This window comes from Crocodylus siamensis, chromosome 4, assembly GCF_052110815.1.
Source record: "Crocodylus siamensis isolate JL-2025a chromosome 4, ASM5211081v1, whole genome shotgun sequence".
In the NCBI taxonomy this organism is placed as follows: Eukaryota; Metazoa; Chordata; order Crocodylia; family Crocodylidae; genus Crocodylus; species Crocodylus siamensis.
In genome coordinates this window covers 148,123,549-148,148,631 of record NC_143398.1, presented here as the reverse complement: position 1 = coordinate 148,148,631, position 25,083 = coordinate 148,123,549, and the positions used below count along the sequence as shown (strand labels likewise).

Sequence of the window (25,083 nt, the reverse complement as noted above, 5' to 3'; positions counted from 1 at the left end):
ATACTAAATCAGATAGAAAAAACAGATAGCAAGTGAACCTAACTTGGTTCACACACCTCCACCCCTGCCTTTAATGTTACAGAGAAATGCTAGATAGATAGAAGCACAATCTGCTTTGAGAAAATTGGGGTGACAGCAGATGAGGGAGCATTGCCTAAGAAGCACACCATCACAGGGAGTAACAGAGCAGCCATCACCCCTCTTGTGACATAATAGCCTATCTAATTGAAATTTTAAAAAATGGATTCAGTTAGAGCTTGATCACTGAGGACTGCCTGTTGAATGGGATTTCTATTAGGACATCGCTCAGCTTTGTTTACACTCATGCTTTAGTCACAAAAATATGCTGCCCCACAAGCTGCCCCCCTCTTGGACCCTCCCTGGGGATGTTCAGTATCCTCCTGCCCTTCATCCCTGAACCATCTTGGGACTCTCCTCTTGTGGCTAGAAGAAGCATAGCTTTTGTTTGGAAGAGAATGAACAATTGGCTGGGGTAGCATATTGTCAGTGCTCCTCCAAGTATGTTTACAATCTTGAAACTGTTAGAAGCTCCTCTTCAAACCTTTGCTCCAGCCGCAAACTACAATCAGCCTTCTTACTGAATTTCTTAAAGCATTGTACCATTTCATTAATCCTGCTTTCCATAAGCTCAAAATTGGTTTCCCCCCTCCTCATTAACCTATTGAAGATATCCTGAATTTTGGATGTCATTTGGTCAGTAGCTGAAGAATACTTTTCTTAGTTGCTCATTGATTTCTTTACTAATTGCATTGATGATGAGTATTAATAGCTGGTCTTGATGACCCAGGAACCACAGCTCCTGTAGCAGGGGTTGCTGTGTACAAGAGAAAGCTCTCATGCAATGTTTGGCTACTTTTAAACATTTTTTTTAAGAACAGTAAGTCATTGTTAAAATATTTTAACAGGATACCCTCCACAAGAATTACCAATGAAAGCACACTAGGTAGCACCCAAATGTGTTATTAAGGCTGCACCTCAAAAATATTCTGACCAGTCTCAAGGCATCTAGTCCCCCACCTCCCTGTACCTGGTACCCCTCTGCCTGGAAAAATGCATACTACCATCCACCCAGCAGAGAGTAGGTTAGATTTGTTTAAGGGGACTAGTCTCCCCCACCCCAGGAGACTAAGGACGCATCCGCACTAATATTTTACTCCCATGGCTAATACTACTGCTGTAACTTAGAGTCGCTGTTCACAAGGCTTGTGGGGTCTCCAACACAGGACTTGCTTGGAAACCTGAAGACTCCTGCGACAGACTATTGGTCTGAAGACTTCTGCATCATGAATAGGAGAGTTGTTTCTAGACTCCTGCTGCTCATTTCTGACCACGTGCAGTGGAGGTCCCTTTGAGGTCATTCATCTGTAACTGAGTCTGTGAATGAGGAGCCTGATTGCATGGAGCTTGCGCAGTGGCTGTGGCTTGCCAAGTACTGTGGCACTGTGGAGTTTCTGGTTCCTCATCCACCAAACCTGTTGTCCCAAACTTGTTCATGCAAGCCTCTGAAGCATCACTTTTAAGGATGGTAAGGATGGTAGACAGCTTGTCATAGAGTGGAATCATTCTACATGAGGCACTTGACCAAGAATTATTGTCCCTTATGCAATGGAAGGCAGACTTTAAGGACTTGATCTTACTGCAATATTGTTCCCAGTCCTGAACAATGACACGTTCTGCTAATAGTTCAACAATAGCCACATACACTGGTTTATTTCTTCAGTTTTCCAGTTGTGTCAACATGTTCCATTCACCCCAAATATCAATCAGTGGCTCAACTTCCACATAAGTCCAGTCTGGTCCCTGGCTTTGAGAAGTATCCAGCATATCTTCCAAATGTGGCCTTTTTTTGCTCCCTTCCATGGCCAACAAAATGTATAGCAGAGCAGATGGTACAGTGTATAGCCTACTAGGACCTGTTTTCGGGTATGTCCAAGGGCCTGAGACCTGTGAACCTTTTATGAAGAGAGGCTTAATAGAAGTGTGATTGGTGCAATCTCCAGACATTTGTGGCAGTTCTTCACTTTTGATAATCTAGCCGCTGGCATTCAGAAGCATACTCACACAACTATTGTGCTGGAAATAGGTGAAACTGTTGGGTGATCACTTCAGGCAAGAAACTGCAAACATGTTAGAATGGATGTTTGAAACACATATCCATTAGATATGCAGGCAAAAATATATCCTGTATGAGCATTTTCCACAGGGTGATCAGGATTCATACATTGTGAGAGGGAGTGCAATGTGGGTGATGGTCCATAATCTCATTTTTGGGTGCAGAGCATAGAAGTTGACTGTTCCATGTGCTTGAGGGTACATTGTGGAATGGAATGGAAACCCCTCCTGTGCCCGGGGTGCTGTCACCTGCCAGGCTACAGAACTGAGTGAGTCATAGCTTTAGAATGGTTTTCTGGCAATTTTTTCATGGAAAGATATTGGCAGGCTGCACCCATCCATGACTTGACTTAGGGAACTGAGAAGCTCTCCTGGAGAGACCATAATTCCAACACCACTTAAAATTGTTTGCTTGGCCAGCCCTGACCTTCAGCTTACAAGGAACACTAGGGAAGCCTGAAGTCTGAATTCACAGCCCTGCATTAAAAAGAGTTGTAAATTATTGGGCCAAACCCCATGTAGTGCCTGAGGTGGGATGTTTGATCTAGAGTGTTCAAGCAGACAGACAATTTTGACAAAAGACAGACAAGTGTAGCCTACCTTTTGTGTGGGGAGGGGTGTTTAACACATCAAATATGAAATGGAGGAAACTAAGGAAGGATTGTAAATTTAGTAGGAATGTGGTTACATTTCAGCTCTTTTCAACCCAAACCAGAAAGATGCAGTTGCAGGGAGGATTGCTAAGAGCACATGGTTTGAGTAGCTATTGACATGTAAATGACACAAGTGGTTTCATGCTAACATAGAACTGAATGTTGTAGGCTTTGAGCAACAGGGAACACAACAGGCAGAAATTGGTACATGTCCTGCTTGCTAAAGACAATGGCTTCCTCAAATCCTGATGGACTATTCAGAAAGCAGAGGTTAATCTTGAAGGCCATCAGATATTCACATTGTAGAAGTATGGATCTAAAGGAGGACTTTAACAACGTGAGGCACCTGTGCTGTTGTTTTGTAAAACTCCTGTATAACCAACTTCAGATGAGTGTCTTGAAGAACATGCTCTTGATTGAACTATGGAAGCTGCTCTCACATTGCAACAAACAAAAAGGTTGGATTCAAAAGACTACAGTGGCTTGCAGACTATACGTTAAGGGCAAGGCTCACCAGATATGGGCACATGAAAGCATCTCGGACTAGTGGGAAAGAATCATCATGTCAACATGGAATGATGCTCAATGGCTCAAAACATTAAGAATGAGCAAAAAGATGTTCGTACATATTATTATCTTGCTTTCACTGCACATTGAGCACCAGACAACTGTCATTCAGAAGCCCATCAGCCCATTAGCCCAGAGAAGTGTGTTGCCATGGCTGAGATGAAACCAACAGGTCTCTGTATGGGGGTTCAGTGGGTGGGAGGCATGGAGGATGGGTCTGGGTTGTTTTGGGGTGTCAGGTGACTTGAGAAGAAAGGCAAGAGTAGAACTGGTTGGGGAATATTACTGCAGGCAATGATCTGCAATGCAAGCAGTAATAGGGTTGACATGCAAATAGACTGACTACATGATAAGAAAATTCCTTCTTCACCTCAACCATACCATCCCCCTGCCATGCGGGGGGGGAGCAGAGAGGCAGCTCATGCTGGCCTTTGTGGTGATCGCCTTCAAGGGTGGGGCATTGGAGTAGGCTGATCAGGGCCTCCCAACACCACTTTGGAAGCAGCTGTCCCGGGCACAGGGATCCCCAGTACCCAAGCAACCTTAATCAACCTCAACAACAACTCCAACCCGCCCCCAGGATGGTTCTCAACTTGAGAAAAAGTCCTTGTCTGTGGTTTGACACAAGAATACAAACAACAGGAGGCAGATGATTCTTTCTGTTTTACAAAAAAATTCCTGTGATGTTTCCATTAACCCTTTAATGTTTCTCAGTAGCAAAACCATGAGTGAGTTACAATTTTATCAATCCAAGCGTTGACAGTTACATTTTTTTAATTTCAAACATTCACATTAATATTTTTAAAAATCCAACCAGCCCACCCTGATGGAAGAAACTGACTAGACAGGTGAACCCAATACCATTTGGGCAGTGGTACCCCCATACCTTGTGGAAAGCATCCACCTCTGCAGGACAGACATTTAACACACAGGGGGTTTTTTTCTGTTTCTAAAAAGACATGTAACTCACACAGCATTTTAATGTTGAAATACACAGTGTAGAAATATATGCCATTCCTGAATTGGGTATTTTCTTTCATAGGCACACTGGCCAGCTGCATTTTTTTCTAATGGTTACAACCACCAGATGCTGACAAAGAGCAGTCAAGCCACACCAACTTTGTTATAGAGTGCCATGTTCAAAACTTAAAAGCATATAGTTAGTCAATATAACATGGACTATTTAGAAAACTTTACCTGGAGCAACAAAGATTATCTCCCTGTTTTGTTTTGTTTTTTATGTAGTTTTGATTTAGTGTTTTGGTTTTTTTGCCTCTGTAATTCTTGTGGGTTTTGTGTCTTTGTGGGGTTTTTTGTGTTTGTTTTTTGTGTCTTTGCAATTTTTACTGGATGGGGAGTGTAACAGGGTTCCCGACTGGAGCCCTGTTACTTGAGAAATCCCAGCAGCAGGCAGTGATAATGCCCCAGCAGGGTGGGGAGACACCCCATGCCCACAGGGAGCCAATGGGGCTCAACATCCAGGGATATGAGGAGAATGATGCCCGGGGAAGATGCCTTCAGGCACTACAAGGGAAGAGAGGAGCTGCTGGGGACTCTCCCAAAGAAGGATCCAAAGGAGGGATCCGCAACGTGAGACCAGCGGGAGCTGAGGGGCTCCAGAGCCCAGGATCAGCAAAACCATGCACCACCTGCCAGGAGTCCGTGGGAGTAGCAGTGAGTCTGGGGAGAACGCAGCCGCGGCACAGGAAGAAGCCGTGGTTTTTATGCAGGGACACAGTGAAGGAACTCAGAATCTCAGGGGGAGTCACCAGCCCAGAGCCGGGGAGAGACCTGGCCCCTCATCCAGGACGTGAGGGGAGAGGGAAGCTGGGACTGAGAACAATGGGCCCGACTGTGGGGAGACTCCCGGATCCACACACCGGCACAATGCGCAGTAGAAAAGATTGGGCGGTGCCCGTAATGAGCTGCTAATGAGGTAATTAGCAGCAGGGAGCTCAGACACGAGCATAGAAGGAAATCTTTCTTTTATCTTTTTTTTACCTTCTTATTACTACCTGGAGTGGGCAATGACTGCAGAGGCAGGGGGTTATGACAAGCAACCCATGTAAGGAGAGTTAGCCGGGGCACCCAACTCAGGGCAGTGGACTTAGGCTGGATCCCCACTGGGACTGATTGAGGGCACATCCATAAGCCCATAAGTGAGATTCTGTTGGAACTTACCATGTGGATCAAGTTGCCGGGAATCCTCCCTGGAGCACGGGGCCGATCCCAGGAACAACCTGGACGAGCTGCTGCCTCCCAACCGATTCTCTGTAAAAGAAAAGAATAAAAAAGCACCTGTATCATGAGATAGACCAAGCATGGTCCTTCAGTGGATGCTAAGCATGGTAACGTCTCTTTCCTCCCCTTTTTTCCATAAGATCAAAGTCATGGCAGGAGAGAACCAAAGGAACAGATGGTACCCCGCGTGAACATGCTGACAGAAAGGAAACATGGAGGCAGGCAGTGGTGAAGTTGGAGGCCCTCAAGAGATAAGACCCACCATTCCTTTTAAATATTTGGCACATTAAGCAGTCCACAATGACTCCCTCAACAAGGAAAGCTTGCCCACCACCTGAGGTGCTAAGACCCACCGGTTCTTGGCAAGGGAGGGGGGCAGGGGAAAGAGGATTCAGCACTTTTATGAATGTATATACGTGTGTGTGTGTAAGCAGACCCTGAGAATCTTACTTGATTACATCAATCCTTATAGGCTCTGCAGTGCTATGCTGGCTAGCACTATGGAAGAAAGAGACTTGGGGGTCATCATTGGCCACAAGATGAACATGAACCTTCAATGTGATGCTGCGGCTAGTAAAGTGAGCAAAATGCTGGCTTGCACCCATAGATGCTTCTCAAGCAAATCCCAGGACATCATTCTCCCCTTGTACTCGGCCTTGGTGAGGCCACAGCTGGAGTACTGCATCCAGTTTTGGGCCCCACAATTCAAAAAGGATGTGGAGAAGCTTGAGAGAGTCCAGCAAAGAGCCACATGCATGATCAGAGGTCAGGAAAATAGACCTTACAACAACAAGCTGAAAGCTATGGGGCTCTTTAGCCTGGAAAAGCACAGGGTTAGGGGTGATCTGATGGCCACCTGTAAGTTTATCAGGGGTGACCACCAGTATCTGGGGAACGTTTGTTCACCAGAGCGCCCCAAGGGATGATGAGGTCAAGCAGTTATAAACTACTGCAAGACTGTTTTAGGCTGGATATATGTAAGAATCTCTTTACTGTCCGAGCCCTCGAGGTCTGGAATAGCCTGCCATCAGAGGTGGTTCAAGCACCTACATTGAACACCTTCAACAGAAATTTGGATGCTCATTTTGCTAGGATCCTATGACCCCAGCTGACTTACTGCCCCTCGGGCACGGAGCTGGTCTCAATGATCATCCGAGGTCCCTTCCAGCCCTAATGTCTATGAAATCTATGAAATTCAGTTCTTCAATTGATTATTTGATTGATTAGATTTAATTGATTAGATTATTTGATTGATTGTTTAATTGACTGACTTTTTTTCAATTAAAATTGATTTAAAATTGCAAAATCACACTAATTTCAAATTTTAGCCAAAATCAGTTATGGTGATAGGCACTGATGTCAATAAAGATGTCTTCAACAAGGGAAGCTCAGTACTAGTCTCAGCAAATGTACAGGCAGTCCTTACACTTACGGCAGGTTACGTTCCTGGAAAAGGCACTGTAAGTCAAAACGATGTAAGTCGAATCTGATTTTCCCATAAAAACAATGTTATAGTAGGGGGTTACATTTCTGAACAAGGGCCTGATGCCCAACTTTTTATAGAAGTGACCATAAACATCATATTTAAATCAACTATTTAATCAACTATAAATGATACAGACTGCATAGTACAAAGCTTTCCAAAGTATACTATATATACTATATATAAATCTATTAAACGGGACAATATAGTAACTCATCACATAACATTTTATTTAATCAGAAGATGAAGGAATGCCTCCACCAGGGTCATGGAATTCAGAAGTCTATGGGCCAACGAGAGGCAAAGCGCTGCTTGACCTGCTACTGGCTACGGGGGACGACCTAATCGGCGACCTAGTGATTGATGGGAAATTGGGTGACAGCGACCACGAGCTGATCACCTTCACCATCCGCTGTAAAGCTGGCAAGTCAGTCAGCAACACAGAAGTCCTTGACTTCAGAAAAGCCAACTTTGACAAGCTCAAGAGGCTAGTCAGTCAGGCCCTCAGGGACCATGACCCCAGGGAGATGGGAGTTCAAGAAGAGTGGTTGCTTCTCAAGGAAGTGATCCTCAGTGCACAAGCTAAATCTATTCCAACATGGAGGAAAGGCAGCAAGAAGGCACAGCAGCCCTCCTGGCTCTCCAGAGACCTAGCGGACCTACTGTGGCTAAAAAGGAAAGCCTACAAAGGATGGAGGACGGGATTCACCTCCAAGGAGGATTACTCCACGCTGGTCCGGTCCTGCAGGGAGCAAACCAGGAAAGCCAAGGCTGCAACTGAACTCCAACTAGCTTCAGGCATCAAGGACAACAAAAAGTCCTTTTTCAGATATGTGGGGAGCCGGAGGAAAAGCAAGGGCAGTGTTGGACCCCTGCTAAACCAGATGGGGCAACTGACAACTGATGCCCAGGAAAAAGCCAACCTATTAAATAGGTACTTTGCGTCAGTCTTTCATCAGTCACACGGGATGCCCATGCCTGCTATGGGACAGGGAAATCTGGGTGAGGGGAATTCCCTACCCTCCATCAATGCTGACCTCGTGAAGGAACACCTTGAGAAGCTGGATACCTTCAAGTCAGCTGGCCCTGACAACCTGCACCCCAGGGTACTCAAGGAGCTGGCGAGCGTCATAGCCCAGCCCCTGGCACGGATCTTTGAAAACTCCTGGCGCTCTGGTGTAGTGCCCGAAGACTGGAAGAAGGCCAATGTGGTGCCGATCTTCAAGAAAGGGAGGAGAGTGGATCCAGCTAACTACAGGCCCATTAGCCTGACTTCTATCCTGGGGAAGATCTTAGAAAAGTTTATTAAGGAGGCCATCCTTGATGGACTGGCCCAGGCTAACATCCTAAGGGACAGCCAGCACGGGTTTGTTGCGGGTAGGTCTTGTTTGACCAATCTCATTTCCTTCTATGACCAGGTGACCTATCACCTGGACAAGGGAGAAGAGATTGATGTCATATATCTTGACTTCAAAAAAGCTTTTGATCTTGTATCACATTATCACCTCTTGGCCAAACTGCCCAGTTGTGGCCTTGGCTCCACCACGATCCGCTGGCTGGGAAATTGGCTTCGTGGTCGGACCCAGAGGGTTGTGATTGATGGCAGTCACTCATCATGGTGCCCTGTGACCAGTGGGGTCCCTCAAGGCTCTGTCCTGGGACCCATACTGTTCAACATCTTCATTAATGATGTGGACATTGGAGTCAGGAGTGGACTGGCCAAGTTCGCCGATGACACCAAACTTTGGGGCAAAGCATCCATGCCAGAAGACAGGCGGGTGATCCAGGCTGACCTGGACAAGCTCAGCAAATGGGCAGACGAGAACCTCATGGTGTTTAACACCGATAAATGCAAGGTTCTCCACCCTGGGAGGAAAAACCTGCAGCACCCTTATAGGCTCGGCAGTGCTACGTTGGTTAGCACTACAGAAAAAAAAGACTTGGGGGTCATCATTGACCACAAGATGAACATGAGCCTCCAATGCGATGCTGCGGCTAGTAAAGCGACCAAAATGCTGGCATGCATCCATAGATGCTTCTCAAGCAAATCCCAGGACGTCATTCTCCCCTTGTACTCGGCCTTGGTGAGGCCGCAGCTCGAGTACTGCATCCAGTTTTGGGCTCCACAATTCAAAAAAGATGTGGAGAAGCTTGAGAGAGTCCAGAGGAGAGCCACGCGCATGATCAGAGGTCAGGAAAACAGATCTTACGATGACAGGCTGAGAGCCATGGGACTCTTTAGCCTGGAAAAGCGCAGGCTCAGGGGTGATCTGATGGCCACCTATAAGTTTATCAGGGGTGACCACCAGGATCTGGGGGAACGTCTGTTCACCAGAGCGCCCCAAGGGATGACGAGGTCGAATGGTCACAAACTCCTGCAAGACCGTTTCAGGCTGGACATAAGGAAGAATTTCTTTACTGTCCGAGCCTCCAAGGTCTGGAACAGTCTGCCAGCGGAGGTGGTTCAAGCGCCTACATTGAACACCTTCAAGAGTAAATTGGATGTTTATCTTGTTGGGATCCTATGACCCCAGCTGACTTCCTGCCCTTTGGGCAGGGGGCTGGACTCGATGATCTCCCGAGGTCCCTTCCAGCCCTAATGTCTATGAAATCTATGAAATCTTTGGGGAGACTTCTGGGGAGACTTAGGGCCATTTGATGGCTTTTTGAGAAACTGATTGGGGGATGTTTGTTTTGCTGCTCTCTTCCTCATTGTAAATTTTCCTGTTGTGCCGTAAGTGCAAAGATCCAGCACAGTCAGTAATAACATGGGTGTAAATGGCAGAGTGCCGCAAGTGCGAATCACCATAAGTTGAAATGCTGTAAGTCGAGGACTGCCTGTATGCATTTGGGAAGAAAGTGGGGAGACAGAGTGCCTTTGTACACTCTCTACAGCAAGTGAAAAGACCCATCGGGCCTCGGGTACCAAGGCCCGGCCCACCCACCAGGGCATTTGAGAAGAGAGGGGAAATGGGAATTCAGTGTTTTTATGACTTTTATGATTTCAGTGCTTTTATGACTCTACGTGTGTGTGTGATTGTTTGAATGATTATTGATTGATTATTTTGATTTGATTGCTTATTGATTCCAAACTGATTATTGATTTGATTGATTATTTTGATTTGATGATTGATTATAGATTATTTGATTGATTGTTATTTAATTGATTGAATACGAGGAGGCAGTAAGGGCCTTTGGTGAGACATGGCCAGTAACCCGGAAGGAGGTCCAGGCAGCAGGCAAGTGAGGCAAGCAGGGAGTGAGGTGAGGGCACTTCTTGCAGGGCAGGAAGCACTTCTTGCATTGCAGGAAATTCAGAGAAAATGACTTCTACCAGAAAGTGGGAGTGTGGGGGGGCTTTGCCCAAAAACCACAGTGTGTGCTAAGAGACACCATGTGGCAGTTAAGAGGGATGGAGGAAGGGAATGCTAAGAGCCACCAGCCAGGGGGCAAGAGGGAGGGAGGGGAACACTGTGGTCCAGGCAGCAATAACAATCTGAAGGTTGCAGCAACATCTGGATTTGCATTCAAAGTGAGCAAATCTTCCAGTGTGCAGGGCTTGTTCATTTGCTCAGTACTAGTCTCAGCAAATATATGCACTTGGGAAGAGAAGGGGAAGAGAGAGTGTCTTTGCCCACCCTCCACACTGGGTGAAAAGACCCACTGGGCCCTGGGAAGAGAAGGGGAAAAGAGAGTGCCTTTGCCCACCCTCCACACTGGGTGAAAAGACCCACTGGGCCCTGGGTACTAAGTCCCAAACCACCCACCAGGCATTTGGGAAGAGTTGGGGGGAAAGGGAATTTAGTGTTTTTACTGAGATATGACCAGTCCACAGGAAGGACTGCCTTTGCCCACCACCTCAGGAGATAAGACCTGGGACAGGGAAGACTGAGTGTATGTATGAATGGATACGTATAAGGGATTAGTGTGACTGTATGAGGTGTGCAAAGTGGGCCCTATTTGATTCAGATTCGGCCTGAATCAGGGACAGTGATTCGATTTCTTGGTTTGGATCATTGTCCCTGATTTGATTCGGCCAAATCTGAAGAGTCAATGCTGATTCAGAGAATCAGTAATTTGGACATAGACACAACATTAAATATTTTTTCTATATACCTCGAAGTACCAGCACAGGTTGTGAATGCTGTGATGCTGGGGCGCATGGAGCGTCCCACAGGAGTGCGGGGGGGACCCTCCACATGTGCGGAACAAACCCGGAAGCGGACCGGAAATACTTCCAGTCCACTTCTGGGTCTACTGGGGAGCATGCTGGGGCCCCAAATCTCTGCACCTCCCTGAATCAACAGGCGGCTGCAGGGGGACTCTGGGTGCCCTCCCAGACCCAGAAGGCAGTAGTCACTGAGCCGGGGGGCATGGAGGGGCCCCCATGCATGCTCCCCAGGGGACCCAGAAGTAGACTGGAAGTGCTTCTGGTCCACTTCTGAGACTGCTGCCAGGCATGCTGGGGAGCTCCCCATGCTTCTATGGGACACTCCATTCGTCCTAGCATTACAACATTCATGAGCCACCTGCTACCTAGAGGTACGTAAAAAAAACATTTAAAGCTGCATCTATGTCCAAATCACTGAATCGTTCCGAATCTCTCTGAATCAATTCAGAGGGTTCTGATTCAATTTGAAGACATAAAGGGTCCTCTGATTTGATTTGGATTCAGAGATTTGGCCACCGAATCAGGCAGAATCTCCACTGAACCGAATCAGGAACCAAAGCTTTGCACAGCCCTAGTATATATGTATGTATGAATACTAAAATGAGACGGTGGCCAGAGTATTGTTAGTATCATTTATGATTACTAGTATAATTATTAATTTAATCATTACCATAGACAGAATTACTTGTGATTATTGTCCTCATAAGATACAAAAGAGCACAATCATTAGGAAATAGGCAGCCGGTCCCGTCCGGGGTCCAGCACCTCAGATCTTTGGGCAGCCACCAGAGGAAGGCAGACACCAAGGAAGGGAGGGAGGCCGACAAGGGCAGACACATGAGATATTATGATTATTATCATTAGAAAAATACAGTATCCTAATGCCAAAACTTCATTCAAATTATTTTACTGTACCTACTGGACCCAGCACCCATAAATGACTGTGCTCCTTTGTATCTGGACATAAAGTACACCAAGCCCAAGTAGCAAAATACATTGAAGTAAAAAAATTGGGGTATATAAACAAACAAAACAAGGAAGATTGCATAAAGCATCTTTGAAAAGAGCTAATGAAGTATATTTCAGTAATTAGCTGTTTGAACTACCTGAACATTTCTAATTTTTCAGCCTTTTAAAATCCTGCACACTGTAGGTTGGGCAGCAAAGCAGCAGGCAAACCTGGAAGTAGGGCAAACAAACATAGCACAGACTGTTCTTATCCTGAAAAGAGACAAAAAAAATTGTAAACATTGGTAAATATTTGCATGTTAATATATTAAACCAAAATATTAACTTTTAAATTTTAAAATCATTACTTCAAGTATGTGGATGTTTAGTTGCTGATGTACTTACACAATATGATGCCTTTGTCTCTACTTAGAAACTGTCTACATTGCGCAGAGAGAAGCTTACACTTTATACATACATTGCTAATGGTGAATTCTCAATTGCTTTTTCAATATTATAAATCTAAGGATATTATGAGTAGCAAATAGGTACCTGGCAGTGACATTGCCACTTAAGATGGAAGTGGCATCAGGCATCCTTCTCAGGCTTCATGACTGTATTCTTCTCTTCTGCTTATTGTGACTAACGGGAGCAACATGGAGCATAGCAATCAGGAGCTAAAAATAGGAGGGAGGGAAGGAATGCATGGGGGAAGTTTGAGAGTGAGCATAAGAATTTGTATTGAAAAACTAGCATGCAGTGCCTCCTGTCCTGAACTACTGTATGGGGGGTAGAAAAAGGAGGCTGATGGCCAAGGAAGTGGGGAAGGGCATTCCCCTTCCCCCTTGCCCCAGACCTTGAGCTGCAATTGCAGGGCTTCATACTGTGCAATATCTTGCACTCTCCTTCAGGGCAATTAAATCCACCCACCCTATTTACATCAAAGTTGAAGTAAACAGTGCACACACACACACACCCCCACCCCGGGCATAGCCAAGCATCAGATGTCATTTAAATAAAGCGGTATTGTCTTTCAAGTCCCAGACTGCAAAGCAGCTCTCAACCTGCACTCAAATGTTGCACTGCATCCAGAGGCAACTCTCCCTACTGGGCTGAGCCCTGCTTCTGGTGTACTGCTGTGTGTCATGTGCCTCAAAACTCTTTCATTGATACAGTATACGTGCACCCCGACCACTGCTCCAATAATTTATAGGCCTTGAACATGGCAGGCACCCTTCCACCCCCCACCAACCTTGTTTTGGAGTAAAAAAAACTCCAGACAGGCTGGCACTGGACTGGAAAAGATCACAAAAAAACGGGCAAAAAAGAGCATCAAAACCCTGTGCAAAAAATGCCAGGAAAAGACTTTGCAAGGGGAAGCCACTTTGTGTTGCTTTGCAAAGTGGGTGTGAAATGAAAAGATTTCACAAGCCCCATGCTGCAAGCATCCAGAAAAAGTAGGGGAGGGGAGGAAAAGTGTGGGAACAGGCTTGGCCAAGGAGGCAGCCCCTTTGGGTGGCCTGCAGTACCGACTCCTGTTACCAAGCCTGACTTGTGAGGGGATGGCAGGCAGCCACTTGTGGCGGTTTGCACAAAAAGATTTCATGACCCCTGTGCTGCAAGCACCCAGAAAAAGCAGGAGAGAGGGGAGTGCAGGATCAGGATTGGCCAGGGGGGCACCCACTTTGGGTGGATACTCACCTGGCTGACCCCTGATGCCAAGCCTTGTAAGGGGGTGGGGAAGGTTTTGCAAGGAGTTGGACACCACCTCTTACTGAACTCAAACCCCCCAAAATAGGGATGTCTCTCAAGGAAAGCCGACAACATTCCCCCCCCCCCAATGAAATCAAATCCTATCTTAAAACGCCCCCCTGACATAAATTAGTACTGTGAGGGCAGAAGGGTAAAATTGTTATGATGTGCCCCCTAAGCATTTTTAACTAGTAATATCATATTAAGCCATAATGTGGTAAATAACATATATCTTAGGTCATTAGTCATGGTACATTACAACAGTGAATAAAAACCAGGAACATCTTTAGCCAGAAAAAGCCAATGCCGTGGACAAAGGTCTTTAATGACTGGGCTGTGTTTGTGTCTGGCTAGGATGCTGGGCTGAGCACAGCATGAAACCTGAGCTGGGAAGGCTTGAGCAACAGAGTCAGATACCTGAAGAGGGAAACCTCTGTCTGTGGGTTGGTGTGCTGGGAGATGTAGGTTTCTCCTGAGAGGGAGTGAGCTGAGAAGTAAAAAGCAGCATGGGGTTTAAGGGGACCCCTAATCACCCACGCTTGCCAGTATTTTTCAGAAGGAAACTGCATAAGAGAACACTCTGCCAGCAAAGGAAACAAGCAGAGCACTTTGTCTGCAGCAGTTTTGCTTTTAAGTGGCTGTTTCCCTGTGCTACTAGGACTGCTTAAAAGAGCCACACTTCTAGAGAGCAGAAGAAGCCTCACCCCCACCATTTAGTGGTGGATCATAGTTATAGCTGTGTTGCTATTTTGAATTATGAAAAATCGATTGTGACCAGGAGAAAATCAATTGGGTTAGAAGGGAAACTGTTCTAAAGGGCATAACAAGGTGTTTTTAGTTATTCCAGTTGTTTAACACAAGTGGAACTACCAAGTGTGCTGGAATTATCCACCCAGTCCGAACTTGCAATTTTATCCAAGTTGTTAGTTTTGTTATCAAATTATTGTTATCTTTTCTTCTTTTTTCTGTTATTTAAATTGGTTGTGTATAATAAAGAGTAATGTACTCAAGCTGTACTTGAGAAACTGGGTTAAATGATACCACTTTACATGCCCAAGGGCAGGACCATCAACCGCTCCCAACTAACATTACCTATGAAAACACAGACTAAGTGATTTCATATAGAAACAGAACAAGAACCAGAAGGAAAATAAACTGCAAGTTTACAAGTAAAAAAAAACACAAACAAAAACCCAAGCAAACAAACAAATCAATGACAACAAAACCCCCAAAACATAGCTTTATGATGCCTGATAGGGGTGTGCGAAGCAGGCCTTATTCGATTTGGATTTGGGCCAAATCAGGGACGGTGATTCATTAGTTGATTCAGATCACTATCCCTGATTTAATTCAGTTGTATCTGAATCTGAAGATTCGATGCTGATTCAGAGAATCAGCGATTTGGACATAGACACAGCTTTAAATGTTTTTTCTACATACCTCATGGTACCAGCGTGGCTTGTGAATGCTGTGATGCTGGGGCGCTCTCCGCATGCATTGCGGCAAACCTGGAAATGGATCGGAAGTACTTCCAGTCCACTTCAAGATCTGCTGGGAAGCACGCTAGGGGACCCCCTGTGCCCCCTGGCTTGGTGATCAGCCATGGGGGGACCACAGGTGCCCCCCCCTCCAGATCCAAGAGGTACCAGTTGCCGAGCCAAGGGAATACAGGGGGGCTCCCGATGTGCTCCCTGGTGGACCCAGAAGTGAACTGGAAGTGCTTCTGGTCCACTTCTGGGTCTGCTGCCAAGCACACTGGGGAGCCCCCCCCCCATGCTTCTGTGGGACATGCGCCCCAGTATCACAGCATTCATGAGTCACCCAGTACCTAGAGGTATGTTTAAAAAACCATTTAAAACTGTGTCTATGTCCAAATCTCCAAATCTTCTCCAAATCAATTCAGAGGGTTCCAATTCAATTCAGAGAAGTAAAGTGTCCTCTGATTCGATTCAGATTCAGAGATTCAGTCACTGAATCGGGCTGAATCTCTGCCAAATTGAATCTGGGACCAAAGCGTTGCACAGCCCTAATGCCTGACTTGATTTCAGCACATATATGGTTGGGTACACTGCACTTTATTCAGTTTCTAGAAACCTAAGCTTGTTATGTCAGTCTGTGACCTCATCCAGAGACTCCAGCTCTAGCTACAATGCTTTCACCTTAAAATGTCTTTTTGTCCCAGTTTTCCCTAACTTCCTAAACATTTTAGACACTAGACCAAATTTGGATGCCCTTTCACTGGTCTAAGACGAGCTCAGGTTCTTTTGCCATGGCAAAAAAGGGTGCCCTTATATTCAAATAGCTAACACATGACTGCTATCTTGACATAAAATTCTCAGAAAGGCAAGCTAATGCTGTAAGAATGATCCCACTGCAGTTGGTGAGATAATATAGAGCAGGGGCAAGCTATTCTTTTGGGAGGAGGGCCGTTTACTGAGTTTTGGCAAGCTGTCAAGGGCCATGAGTAGCTCCGCACCTTGACAGGTGCCCCACCCTCTGGCCATCATCTTGGGACCAAAAGTCCTCACCCTAACCTCCGCCCTTTGTCACCAGAAGTCCCTTCCCTGGCCCCCGGAAATACTCCTTTCAGCAAGGGGTTTTGCCATCTTGGAAACAAAAAAAATACCAAATGTTATTCTAAAAAATTAACATCTATTACATTCATTAATTTAATTTCAAAAAATATTTTTGTCCTGATTTACATACCTTTGTGTAGCGTACACAGAGGTTATTGTGCAACAGCTTAAAATGAAGTCTTACTCTTGTATACCATGGGGGAGTGGGGTGGGTATAGATTTGTGGGGGGCTGTGGGTATGTGGGGGAGGGTAGATAGGTGTGGGGATTGCCTGGCATTGCTGGTGAGTCCTCCTGGCTTCCGCTGGGTTCTACAGCCCCTGGCTCATGTCATCTTTGACAGGCAGCAAGGAGCAGATAAATATTAATCTTTTAAACTTTTAAGGTGCTCCACAGGTTGGATAGAATGGCCCAGTGGGCTGAATCTGGCCCACGAGCTGTATTTTGCCCAGCCCTGATATACAGGAAACTGCTACAGTGGGGAGAAACAGCACCGGAATTGTGCTCGGAGTATACTTGCAGGTCACAATGAATTTTGCTACCAGCCATCCTCTTGGAACTGTATGAAATCTAGATTGCTACATGCCAGCAGGGGTCTGTTACTTGCACAATACCTAATACAATGAGACTCTGATCCTGACTGGGTTCTCTGGACATTACCAGAATACAAATATCAGTAACAGTGCTAACAGATGCTGTTCCCATAGAAACACTTAACATGGCTCTTAGCAGGTGAGTGAAGAAGTGAATGATTTCCATATATTTGCATAATAATGTAAATCTATTTGGATTTAAATCTACTCCGCATCTGTAAATTGGAACCTGCAAAGGCCTCCCTTTGCCATGGGCCTTCATTGCACAGAACATAGTAAGAAACTTAAACCCCCAAAGAAATGTAGCCCAGGTACTCAGGTATATCCTCCCCTTCTCCAATTGAAGGGGATTGTTTGCTGGCAGGTGTGCTGTGGGGGTAACTGCAGACCTCTCAGTTTCCCTCCGTCCCTATAGAAACAGGCCAGGACAGTCAGGGGACTTAACTATATACACATTTATTTACATTAACTTATTACAAGGGAAAGGAACATGAATATAAACATGTACTCTCTCTCTCTCTATATATATATATAAGATAGCTAAACAGGTAACATAAACAATACCCTCTGGGTAAATGATATAAAACCTTATACCAGTGCTCCAGATACAGGTAAGTCACAGGTAAGTATCTGATCTGAAACAGATAAACCCCAAAATAAACATAGATAGCCAACAGATAAACTATAGATAAGTATGGGTGAACAATAAATAAGCCACAAATAAATACAAGTAAACAACAGGTGAAATAATAGCAACAAACATGAGAGTTCACAAAATATAAGGCATGCCATCACACCACTTATGGTACAAGAACCCCGAAGATAAACTTAATCCCAAGGGGAAAACCTAGTGCCCTTGGGCTTTTCCCAAGCCCTACAAGGAAGCTGGTAACTTTAGGGGGGGGCCGTCCACTGGGACCTCCACTTTCAGGAGCCCTTAACTAACCAGGGGGAACTCCCCCTCCCCTGTGAGAATCGTGTTTACCCTGCAACTCACAGCTCCCAGGCCTGGAAGGTGGCCCTCGTCATCTGCGCCAAACTGCTCTCTTGCTTGCAGTGGGCTTTGGGTGGGAGGGGGTCGCCGTCCCCTGGAACAGGGCTCCTTTATGCAGGGCTTCCGGGGCCTCTGGCTAGGCCCTGTCTGCTGGCTCAGTAGCCTGAGAACTGTCTGGCTGCCTGGACTCAACCTTTTGCTATGGGCTGGAGGCCTGGGCTGCCTCATGCAGCACCAGGATTGGTCTGCTCCTGCCTCCTGCACTGAGCTCCCAGCCTCGTTTCGGGGGTCGAGGACCTGAGCTGTCCAAGTGCTCCAAAGGTCCTACTCCATGCACTGGCCTGTGCACCATGTCTCTGGCCGCACACCAGAGGTTGCAGACCCAAGCCACCTCACACAGCTCCCAGGGTCTGGACGCTGTGCCGTGCTGCACACCGAGAACATAGCTGCTGGAGTCTTCCACTGATAGAAGACTTCAGGAGCGCTTCTGGGCTACTGCTTCACCCTGCTGAGCAGTTCTCCTTGGCTCTTCTAAGCCCCACTCGTCTCTCTTCTCTGTCCTGGATGTGTTCCCCTCATGCTGGGCACACAGCTCCATTTATACGCTCCAGGGCTCTGCCCCTGAAGTCTTCTGGACCTAAGTGTTGCTGTCTTCAATCAGGTCCTGGGTAGAAGGGAACTCCTCTCCCCCTCCCCTCAGGAAAGGGGCATGACTTAACTCCTCTTGCTGCCTCCTGATTGGTGGATGGGCTCCACCAATCAAAACAGCAAGATTTCAAGCCTGGGACTCAACCCAAGGTCCAAAAGGCAATCCTGTTACACAAGTGTTGGTATGGGGAAAGACACCAAAAAGATGAGGGTAATCACATTGCTGGTGAGATTTATCACAGATTAACACTGAACTCCATTTTGGTTCAAGACTTTGGTACTCTTTGCAGTGCTCTGGACCAAAGCCAAATCTTAGATTATATTCCATTCTCCAGGCTCTCCACAAGCCTGTAGTCTCATGATTGGCATCTCATGAATTTCATGAGAAAAAATATATGTTTAGCTGAAATATTGTATATTTGTATAAGGCCACTACTTGAATATGCTGCTAAATCCACAGTCAGTCAAGAAAATCCTAATTTGATAATATAAAGTATACACAGTTTGCTTTATTAGGTTGTCTAATAGCAGGAACAAAAATTGTAAACATGCCTAAATGTCACTATATGAGGGAGCATGTCCAACCATAAAAATTTAAAAAATCACAAGTCATATCTCCCAGAATCATAAGATTATCTTAAACTCATAAAATAAAATGAAACTTCTTTAGATAAAAAGAAAATTTGCAAATTTGGAGAAGGTTCTCCAGCATTGTTTCCATAACCACCGATGGCTAGAAAATCTGTTTTGAAAACTGTATCCATAAATTTGAAATATTCATGTGAGTCTAGAGTCCAGGGCTTTAAGAAAAGTGTTAAATATAACAAGACTCACAAGATTTGCAGTAACATTGCAAGTGTTAGCATCACTTTCCAAGCACAGAAGTTATATGTGAGACCACAGAATGAAAGCAGAAGCTATCCAGCAAGATAAGGAAAAACAGCAAACTTCAAATAGTCTAAGGCAGAGCTCGGCAATATAGTCCTCGGGCCAAATCTGGCATGCGTAACCACTCCTGGCTTACAGACCCAGAAGCTTTGACCTTGCCCTCACAAGGGCTGTGACTGTGCAGCTGGAAGCTGCACTTGCATTGCTACTCCTTCTTCCCACCCCTTGCTCCCAAGCTGCAGACTGGGCACAGCTTCCAGGTGGAGGAGAGCTATATGGGAGCTGGGCAACTTCCACTTGCACCTTTGACACAGTTGGTAGATAGAAGGTGGGGATGGGAAGAAGCAGCAGCAGTGCTGATGCAGCTTCAGCTGCCCAGCCCTGGTGCAGCTCCCCAGTAGCTAGAAGCAGTGCCCATGCTGCAGCTGGGAAACAGGTGTTGAAGAGAAACAGCAGCATCACCATGGGCGCAGTTCTCAGCTACATGACCCTAGTGCAGCTCTCTTTCAGCTGGAAGCTGTGCTTACACCCTAGCTGGGCAGTGGTGACCTGGGAAAAGTGGTGGCAGGGCCAGTGCAGCTCCCAGCAAATCCCCCTCGCTGCTGACATGCCACTGAAGACACTCAGCCTGAGCCAGACTGGAGCTGGAATGTTTCAACACATACCTTGAAATGGTTACAGGCCCCTGATCTAATGGACAGTCACTGTCTGGATATACATGTGTAGGGTCCCCAAGTCATACAGTGCGTGAGTGATTATTTTATTTTACTTGTAGTGAAGCCAACAGAAATCCAATCAAACATATTAAAAAGAACTTATATTATGGCACTCAATATTTGATTGACAATGAAATCTATTACCAGTTAATCTGACTGCCTGTGTTATAGTAGTTAGGTGTAGACCTACTAGACCAACAAAGAAACTAGGAAATCATTCAAACAACAGTGTACTAAATAAGAAATAAAAGTAAATAGATGTATGTTTGTTTTTCAAGCATCATTTGAGAAATGAATATTGCATACTAATTAATCATGTGACTTGTTTAATAAGAAAAGGGGTAAAGAACACTGTAAAATCACATTAGTAGAAGCATGAAATTCATAAAGGCTGAAGCCCTTAGTAAACAACCAAGGAACAACCCAGGCTGTTTTCATTTAATACAAAAAAGCAATGTGGCCTCCAAGCAGGCTTTCTGGTGAAGTCGCATGCAAGCAAGATCTAAGGTCCATGTTACTCTGCAGCTGTGCAATCAAAAATTGATAATAGTATATTTGTTCAATGAGACAGTCATTTTACTTAAAGGTTTCTTGCAGCGACATGAGCCAAGCCAGCTTCTCCTTGCAGGGTCTCTGCTTGACACTTAGTATTGTGCAAGGGACTATAAACATGGCCTTTGTGAGCACCTCATATATACCACAGTGACAGGCCTGAAATCTCTTTTGCAATTCAGTGTTTCTACTGCATGCATTTTGTCTTCATGCCAGCATTAACTGGGGGAAGAAGTTTTGGGAGGATGCAAACTCCTCTAAGATGTCAGTTTTCACCTGGATATTATACATTTGAGATCTACATTTATAGAGCTGGACCCCATTAGTATCAACTGCCAGATAAAGATCTAGACCCTCAAAAACACTGCTTTAAACTCTTTGTTCTTCTCTGGATCCACTATGTCACTTTAGGCAAGGCAATTAGGATCTGCCTACTTGGAGGCAGTTAAGGAGCGTTAATCTGAACTAACAGAAGGTGGGAACTTAAAACAAATTAGTTAAACCCGCTATTCAGAATTAAAGTGGTCATAATTCAGTTTAACTTGTTTCACTTCCCTACTTTTGCCTGTCTCTCTGTTCCGCATATGTTAGACTTAACTACCCAGTGCTGGCTCTATTTTATTTTATTCTATTTGTCATGAAGTTTCAAAGTACTGAGATCCTTGCAGCACACTGTGCCTCCATTTGGGGTGATCGTAGGTAATAATCTTCCATGAGTCGATATCAGTGTTGCATTTTTTTCAAGCTGGCTTTGAGTACGTCCTTGAAACGCTTTCTCTGCACCCCTTTTGAGCATATGCCTTGACTGAGCTGGGAGAACAACACTTGCTTCTGGAGTCTGTTACCTGTCAGCTCTGTGTTCCTAAGGAACCCTGGCACAGTACCCAGCCTGCCTGATTCATGAACAACATTCCCCTCCACCACCTCACCTCTGCCTGAACCAGAACTGATCAGAAGAAAAGCTTACAGAAGCAAATGAAGATACAATGTGAGACACGCCTCACATGTAAGCTCCTCCAGATAAGGGTAACAAGATTACAGCAATTTCCCTCAGTCTCATTTACATCGGAGATGGGAAAAGTAAGGCACCTTCATTAGCATCAAGGGTGGAGAACAGAGTTCCAAGGAGAGGACCACACCGAACAGGGAAGTGCTGCATGATGGGGGATCTCTGCTCCAGATATTAATTAACTCATGTCTGTACACATCCTGCTCAGCATTTATCAGACCCATTCTAGTGATAAATCCTTTATTGGTACCCAAAAAAACTGTCTGCCTGATTGCATTATGAGCTCCCTCTGAGTAACACCACGTAGAGCCAGGAATAATCGGTTCCTATTGTCGAGCATAAACAAATCCACTGTTCTCCCTTGAACCATTGCTGTTTCCCTATAACAGGCTTGTCCAACATATGGCCTGTGGGCCACCACGTGGCCCGCCAAGCCGTTTTCTATGGCCCGAGGTGCTGTAATGGGAAATGAAAGTAAATTCTGTTTACTTTTGTTCCTGCCCCTTGTCCCTCCCCCAGCTCCTCAGCAGCTTCCTAATGGCTGCTGAAGGGCTGGGGAAGGGACAAGGTTCCCACACATACTATGTCAGCTTGATGTTGCCAACGTGATGTGGCTCCTCATCTCCCCCCTCATTTCACGGTGTCCCTTCCTAGCCCCGCCCCTCCCTTCCTCATTTGCATGTCGGCCCCATCCTGCGCTGGTCCCCGCAGGCCATGCAGGCTGGAGCAGGTTCTGGTGCAGCAGGTGGGTGGGCGCAGATGCTGGATCAGAGGGATGCTGCAGCCAGGCCCATGGGAGATGCTGCTGCCACTGCTGCTGTGGCTGTAGCGGTCAGGGTGGGAAGCCAGCGCTGTTCCAGCCTCCCTGTATCCCCCCGCACCTGCAGACATCGCACTGGGGGTAGTGAATCGTGGGCCTTGGGGGAGGGAGGGAGCCCTGCCGGTTGGGCTTGGGCTGCCCTGGGGGAGAGGGAGCAGGGGGTGTCCCTGCACCCCCCTGTAGGGTCCCCACATGTCCCCCTGGCTGCTGAGCCCAGGCGCGCAAGTGTAGGAGCATCCTTGAGGCCGCCCGGGGGGCAGGGAGCACACAGCGGGGTCAGGCGACACCCCTTTACCCCTGAGCCCCCAGGCACAGCCGGACTGGACAGGCCACATGAGCGCCCGCTCCTGCCAGCACACTGGATGATAAAAAGTTCATGATCTTCACATTCAAAAAGCTTGGACACCCCTGCCCTATAAGAACCCTCAACCCAAACCCAAGTCTCTGTCTTGGTGCTTGGATTCAAAAAGCTACATCAGTTCCACTGGGACTATACTTACTCCTTTTCTGCCTGGAATACCGTCACTGATCGTGGTGGGGGCTCTTCCTGTCAATGAACTCCTGGGAACCTAGGAGTGGTGAGAATCCCAACTCTCTCTCTCTCTCTCTCCCCCTCCCTCTTTTGTTTAAGCCCACTTCCTAAACCTCAGACATGATTTAATCTCTTGCTCTCTCTCCTTCTCTCTCATTCCAGGCATAGCTTTCTAAACCTGACTTTCATTCATCAAACTTGAGCTAGATTCCCCCAAATACCCAATTGAACCCATGTAATGTTGCAACTGTTTTCTTTGATTTTCCTTGTATGGCTATTACTACTAGTATCATCATAAGTTTCATATACCTGGCAATAAAATAACTTCCATGGTTGCCATACTCTCTCTGAACCTCTACCTCTCCACTTGCTCTGCAGCAATGTTTCTTTTACCTAAGCCAAAGATCCCCTGTAAAGCCCAAAGATCCTGTGGGGTCTGCTCATCAAGGGAGTTACTAACAGGACACTTGTTACAAGAGATGGGGACATACTGAGTTTGAGGCACATAATGGTATCAGGTAAAAGTGCTGATCAGACTCAGCCTGCTCAGGCATGCCCTGTTAACTTGTGTGTGTGTCTGACTGCATTTTATTACTGTCCTGCTGAAATAAGTTCTGTGGTAGGTTGTGGCACATAAGGGTGTCAGCTGAAAGTGCTGTTTAACCCAGCCTGTTCACCTGGCTCTGTGGTTGGAGGAACCCAGCCCTATTAAAGATAAGCCCTGCAAGGTAGCTCCATTGGGAGTGAGGACTTGCAGAAGGGAGAGATAGAGCTCCATATAGAAATACAAGTGATACAAGTAGCACATTGATAGAATTACAGAGACCCCGGAAACATAACTCTAATAAATAAGTGCACGCCAAAGTGATGGGCAAATCTGGTAACAAGTCTGCAGTTGGACATCCAGATGACATGGCTTGCCCAGCAAAATTGATATCAGATGCTCATCACCTCAATGCTCATGGCATTTGCTTGTGAGAAGGATTCCAATGTTGGTGTGTCTGTCTACGCACTGTATTCGAAGGATCTTCCATAATCAGCTTTGATGGTACTTCTCCAGTGACTTGAAGTGTACAGGAAATGCTCAATATTCTCTGGAATCTTTCCATGAATCTGAATTGACAAATCTGGGGACTGCTCATTAAGAGCTTGTTGGTGAAAGACCTTAGTCATAATTTCCAGTTGGACTTGTCTCCTTTCTTGAATATTATCATGATCATGGAATCCCTGAGGCCATCTGGAATTTCCTCATAATACCAGATCTTTAAAATGAGGGCATGGAGCTCTAATGTGAGCTCCTCTCCCCGCTGCTTGAATAATTCAGCAGGAATTCCATCATCTCCATATGCCTTGTCATTCTTCATCTGCTTGATGGCTTTCCTCACCTCACCATGGATTGGAGGGATTCTGAGATTGTTTCTGGCTCGATGTTGTGGGATGGATTTGAGAATACTCTCATCAACAACAGAGTTTTAACTGAAGAGGTCTTCAAATGCACCTTCCAATGGGAATTGATCAGATCTTGATCAGATCTTCTCCATACTTAGGTCTCAAGGGGGTTGGTTCTGGAGTGCTTGGAGTACAGATAGCTTTGGCGTCACTGGAAAAAAATGTGCATATTGTGGATGTCACTGAAGTGATGAATCGCCTTTGCCTTGTCTTCCCACCATCTGTTCTTCATATAATGGGTTCTCCTTTTAACCTCTACTTTGGCTTTTGGGTGATTTAATTTCTTTTGCTTGGAACTTATGTCATTCCCCAAGAACAAAAGGTCTTGCACTTGCAGTATATCAACTTTCGGATCTCCG

At 45.9% G+C, this 25,083-nt stretch overlaps 1 protein-coding gene and 1 long non-coding RNA gene across 5 annotated transcripts in view; one reads left to right on the top strand and one right to left on the bottom strand.

Annotated features, from left to right (window-relative positions):
* Positions 1–25,083, top strand: part of LOC149866763 (acid-sensing ion channel 2-like) — a 447,342-nt gene that overhangs the window by 202,338 nt on the left and 219,921 nt on the right. The window lies entirely within an intron of this gene.
* LOC149866764 (uncharacterized) lies at positions 1,465–12,848 on the bottom strand. The gene is made up of 4 exons (XR_016441948.1): positions 12,749–12,848; positions 12,355–12,469; positions 5,535–5,624; positions 1,465–2,138 (listed from the first exon to the last, which is right to left on the bottom strand). It is a non-coding gene; the product is annotated as an uncharacterized LOC149866764 (long non-coding RNA).